This window comes from Ooceraea biroi, chromosome 4 (genome assembly GCF_003672135.1).
Source record: "Ooceraea biroi isolate clonal line C1 chromosome 4, Obir_v5.4, whole genome shotgun sequence".
Taxonomy (NCBI): domain Eukaryota; kingdom Metazoa; phylum Arthropoda; class Insecta; order Hymenoptera; family Formicidae; genus Ooceraea; species Ooceraea biroi.
In genome coordinates this window covers 11,473,185-11,479,465 of record NC_039509.1, presented here as the reverse complement: position 1 = coordinate 11,479,465, position 6,281 = coordinate 11,473,185, and positions in this window count along the sequence as shown.

Below are 6,281 nucleotides of genomic sequence, written 5' to 3'. Positions count from 1 at the left end.
GATATACGCCAAATCAAAAATTGTATTATAATTAGGTCCGTGCTAATAAGTTCTTGTCGATTTTGCAATTTTTCTTTATTGAAATGAGACACATAGCATAAATCAGTCAAAGTATTTTCCATTATTTTCTACGACTTTTTGCCATCTTTCGGGCAACACGCGAATACCACGTCGAAAGAAGAACTTAAGCATCGACCTAATAATAATATCGAAGATTTTGATGTATCGATGTCGATGGAGTCGATCGATGATTTCATTCAATTGGATTTGTCTCTGAACAACGAGAATGTTATCGGAACTGTTGGACTTAAGGTCTCCTTAAGTTTATCTTCAGATACTCTACAGGTCATTTTATTGGCTACAGAGCATCTGGAGAATTTAAGAAGACCTTAAATATAAGGCCTGTCTATGGATACCACAGTAAGATGCTCGCACGCATGCAGTGCATCGGGTACGTATCATGCATGTGCGTGAGCATCTCGAGCGAGCAAGCTTGGTGGCTCACGTGGGTTCTGATGAAATAATGTTTTTAAAATAAAAACTTTTCGATCTACAGTATTATATGTTTTTAAGTAAGTTTATTACAGAGTACTTGTGTGTGTATCATTCATGACATTTGTGATAGAGACCTATCCGCTGTTAGTCAGAAGTGATGCAACTTGATCTTCACAACCTACTTCTTCAACAATCGGCGCACTAACGGACACAACAAAAACGTTGCAAGATTTTAACATATAAAATACCAGAGACTTTAAATATATGAATTGGTTATATTTATTTCATAGATACGATTTATAGTTGCAGTGTTGCTATTTATAAGTTATTGTATGATCAGAAATAATAGTCCAACAAAGACGATTTATGCAATATTGCGAAAGATTCATAGAAGAGAGAAAGATTATTTTCATTTATTAAAAGAATTTTTATTTCTACTTTCCAAACTTTCAAAAAAACGAATATTAGTACTGAATTAAGGTTTTAATTAAAAACGATATTTTAATTACCGATGCAAAATGGTTTTCTGTGAAAGAGAGAGAGAGAGAGAGAGAGAGAGAGAAGATTTTGCTATCGATGAAAAGTCCGCTTGTGATAATACCAAAACGTTTAGTACAGTCTGAGCAGTGTACTTTTTCTCGCGGAGCTTTCAAGGATTTTCTCTGTACAAGTTGAGCCGTGCATCCGTCCCGGCGGGCGCATCACACGAAGTTCTCTTTTATTGGCGAGGAAGAGGATAGTGCTTGTTACAGACTCTTTATCTCGTTCCGCTCGAGAAATGGAACTGTCTCGCAAGAAACTTTGCCGTATAAGAGAAATACCACGATGTGTACACATCTCTCGATAATTCGATAATTATTTCCCTGTACCATGGAAAATCAGTGTATCAAGCTTTTCCGCAAATTGCTGCTGCAGCAAAATATCGAAATTATTAATATATTGATATTAACACTGATCTGTGATATTTGTCTGTGATAATGGTCGAATAGCGATTACAGAATATAGCAATATAGCAATAGCTTTACTCATTTGAACAGTAGAATCACATATTTTATTTACTCCATTGTTTTAACTTATATTATATTATATTAACACGTTAAGCGCTGTGTTACCGGTCACCGACGATAAACTTTCTGTTCAGACCGCGTCAGTCACCGATGACCGATGATAAATTTTCCGTTCAGGCCCACGTCAGTTCCACGGTAACCGACAATATAAAATTTAATAAATAATACGTGCAATCGTATGACAACAAGTAAATCGCCGTGTCGGTCACTATACTATACTAATCTTATCGCAACCATACGTATCTCTTCAGTTTTCGGCATCGCGCGGCGTAAACGGAAAGATCAACAAAAAGTGCTCGGAACTTAACGTGTTAAAGATGTAACTTTCTAAACATAAAAATAAAATGAAAAATTTAGTTTATAAATATTCATAGTTTATCAATAACAATACTATAGTCGCATATAGTTAGGAATGAAAGGAATAATATTAATGCAACGGTACTTGCGTGAGATTGGACTTGATCTTATAATAATAATGTTATAATGGTAAAGCGTAATATCGTCATTAAGTCACTTTACCATATTAACATAATTAACATAACTTAATGTCGTGATATTAAAGCGTCCCGCATAGAAATTTCCCAGATATTGCATAAATCCTGATCAAAACACCAAAATTTGTCTCTAATGCTGTATATCGTGCCAGATACTAATCAGAATCGCAGTTTTATTCCAATTGGATATTCAATCAAACAAACTCTAATACATTCGGTGTAAAATTTCCAAAGTTATTCTAAAATACATATTAATATATTAATATTACGTCATCGATTTCCTATCTAAAATTGAAACAGTAATAATTCGGAAATTCGGATATCTTTTTATGAAAAAAATATATATATTCACTTTTTTCATGAAAGAAAAAGCAAATTATGTTTTAAATTAAAAACAGAAAATCCATGATATTTCCATTTTAGGATAACTGAGAATTCTAAACAGAATCTATTATTATAGAATTTATTTACTTGAATACCATTTGAGATAAAAATGGGATTCTAATTAGTATCTGGAACGATATATCTGGAACAAATGGGATTAAGATCTATGTAATACATGTATGTACAGTTGTTTGTATTGCTGAAAGCTCCATCTTAAAGAAACTTAACAACAAAGGAAAGAGAAAAGGAATGGAATGCAGTGGTAGTACTAAATCAAATTTCAAATGTGTTTGGAGAAAATTCTTATAAGTGATTTTTGTGATTTCTAAATATATTGTGTCACAAATCTGTCGATTTATTACTTTATTACTTTATTACTTTAAATTTATTCTATTAAATATCGTCATATTTTTCATATTCTTCATATTCTGGCACTCTATATGGTGACAGCATAACACAGAGATGCTTTATTGTCGCATCTTTTAGTGATGGGCTTTCTCTATAAAAGTGAAAGGAATTTTACTTTGTGAAAATACATTGGAGATTCATATCTTTTGCTATTGTTATAATGTTTACTGTTACTATGTTATAAATAACAAAATTATTTGCCTCTATAAACATTCCGGAATTTCTAAAACCAGAATTTTGAAGAATAATCGTAAATTGGACCTTTTTTAGGAGAAATTTTCTCGAAAATCTTTCAAAGCATAGCATCTCGAAGTACAACGCAATCAATTTATTCTGAGATAAATAAAACGTTATACGTGGATGATTGATATTATATCTCGATGGAGCCTCATTTGCGCGTTTATTATGAGACGACGTGTGAACGCGTCGATGAATACCAATTTTGTTAGATAACTGCAGCGTAAAACGCAGCATGAAACGTGTACCAAAATGGGACACGGATAGGAATGTTAACCCTCCGAAGGGTGGGTACTTCCATGATTCATTATTATTCTGATACACCTTTGGTCTGCCGTAGATGTGCGTAACCTCACACCCTAGATAACAACCCTTATTTTCTATATAATTCTATAAAAATGACCCATTTTTCAGCGAGCTCTTTAAGCTCTCGAGCCATTGCCCGGCGATAATGAGAATGTTAAAGTTCGTTAATTAACTTTCGCCGATATTACCTGTCGATATTAGAAAAGTTTAATGAAATTTAAGAAGACACGATTAAAAACCACGAACGAGCAGTTGCGGATGCGAAATGGTTAATACACGTGAAAATCTCACGTGTAATTAGCGTCTTTTATGTCGGTACCGTGCACAGTTGCTTGAGTAATCAGATTAACTCTTCCTAGCAGAATTCTCGTGTTTTCATGTAAAATGTTTTCCTCAGTTCTTCCACCCACGCGCATTTCCGCTACTTTCCGTGATTATTCTATTAAACGGATGTAATGTATAGCGAATGAGAAAAAAGAAGAGAAATAGTCGGCGTTCTATTTAAGGTCGAAATTTCGATCGGCAGGCGCGAAACGGCCAGCGGAATCGTATTATCGAAATTGAATGGGGACGGAAAATTCGGAAAAAATGCAAATGCGAGCGTGGCGAGCAGTTGTCGAATCGTAAAGGAGGGCGCGAATTCACCGGAGCCGGTCTTATCATCGGACAGGGTTGAAGTCCGGCCGGTCGTTTCGTCCGAGATAAGCCACGTCCATTTGCAATATCTAATCTCGTTGTGGACGGCGTCTCTAAAGAGCCTTCAGGCGACACTTTACAGTTCGGTTCACTCCGGGCGTCCAAAACCGACTCGACGACAACGTAGCCGATATGCATATCGGTAACTGCATATCTTCTAGTTAAAATTCAAACATTGATTAGGAAAACGCGCATGGCTGCAAAAATACGATGAGTTTAATTAAAGAATTACAGCCACACCTATCTTACAACATACAAAATAAGCAATAATAATAATAATCCATTGAGTAGAATAATAATTATTGAATATATATCTCAATTTTCTTTAATTATGTTAATGAGAAAATTTTCAGGATAGTTTATAATCATTTTACGCACGCGCACGCGCTTGTGTGTGCCTATGAATTTTAGTAATAAATGTATTTACAACGGAAACTCTCTCTCTCTTTCTCTCTTTCTTAATGTAACTTTGCCGCCAAAATTAATGTTGCATCTTATTTTTTGATTTTAATAAATTTTCTTTTAAAATGAACGCTATCAATTATTTAATGTTTTAGTTATTTTAATCATTTATTACAATTTTAATAACTACTCGTCGATATCGGAAATTTCCATATTCTTTCTTTTCGATCATTTCTAAAACTATCGATTGACCGAGTCGACCAAGACGAAAAAACTACCAAAACACATCCGTACGGTGACACCACCTTCGCGATGACAGACTACCCGTCTGCGGCATCAACCCTCTGGGAAGCTTACTCAGGTCCATTGATATGCACCCTCGTAAAGATACTGCATATTCTGCGTTCTCTGCTAGCAGATAGCGCCGGTACGTTTGCATTATTCCAGAAGTCGTAGGGGTGGCCTCTTTAAATTAACTCGAGAATCTAAATTGGCTTCGGCCAATTGTAATTGATGCATGGAAGAGCAATCATCCAACAAGGCTAACACACGTTTTGCGATTAAAGTAAAGATTCCGGCCTCTATAATTACTATAATAGTCTATTAATCGTTCATTTATTAAATACTAGATTTTATACAATACCTACAATGGATTCATGAATGCTCAATGGTAGCGAGAAAATGACGGAAAGTAGAGTTAGGTAAAAATACTAACATATTTTATTACATCATATTTCACCCATACATGACGTCGTACAGTTTTGTGAATCATTTTTACAGATTAGTCACGCACTTTATTCTAAGTGAGAAGCTATTATATTATTTTATGCTCCAAGATTACTTCGAAGAATTCTTTCGAATGCTTTGGAGGGATTCCAAGCGTGGACGATGATTCTGCGTAGTCATATAACGAATAATTACGAAAATAGTTTGAGCAGGGGCAAGGAAATGCACAAGTACTGAGAATGAAAGAAAGAGAAGGATAAGAAACGATCGTGGCGACAATCGGTCAATTTCTTCAGTCATCGATCATCGCACGAGGCACTGTGATTGGCCGTACAGGGGGTTGTACTTGCAGTGCGACGCATCCGATTGGCCCGAGACGAATGTGAGAAAATCTCTCTGTGTTCAATGCCTGTCGAGAAGATGATTTATAGCGAACACATTCCTTTCCTGGCAAAAGCCAGCCGGCTTTCCTTGCAAAGGCTTTTGTGTGTCTCGACGATCTTCTAGGCTCCAAAATCCATGTGCAACGTGTTGCTATATGTGTATCGTATCAGCTGATTTAGCGAACGCTTGTGTCGGCTAACAGCGCCATGGCTCATCGTAAGTCCGGTACGATCGTCCGCTAAATTGATTAAACCTCGAACGCCCCGCGAAATCACCTCCATCGTCCGGTGACAATGAAGATTACGGGATTCCTGGGAAGCGGGCGCCCGTGAATATTCCGGAATCAAGGAACGAATCCGGGACCCTCCACGAAAATAAACGCGCATGTCGCTGGTGCGTCATGAGGAGACGCGAACACCTGCTTACGTGTCTTATTTTCTCTCTCTCTCTCTCTCTCTCTCTCTCTCTTATTTCCGGTCTGACAATGAGACTTCTCCACGCGTTACCCGCACATTATCCGTTCATGCAGATACTAACATCCGGTGCACAACGTTGCTCGTCAAACAACGGAGTCCTGCTTCCGTCCCGCTCGAATCCTCGCAACTCCGACCTCGATCGTCCACCCCCGCGAACAAGTGCACTCGGGGCTTCTTATCGCCCGGGTGACGCGCCGCGGCGAATT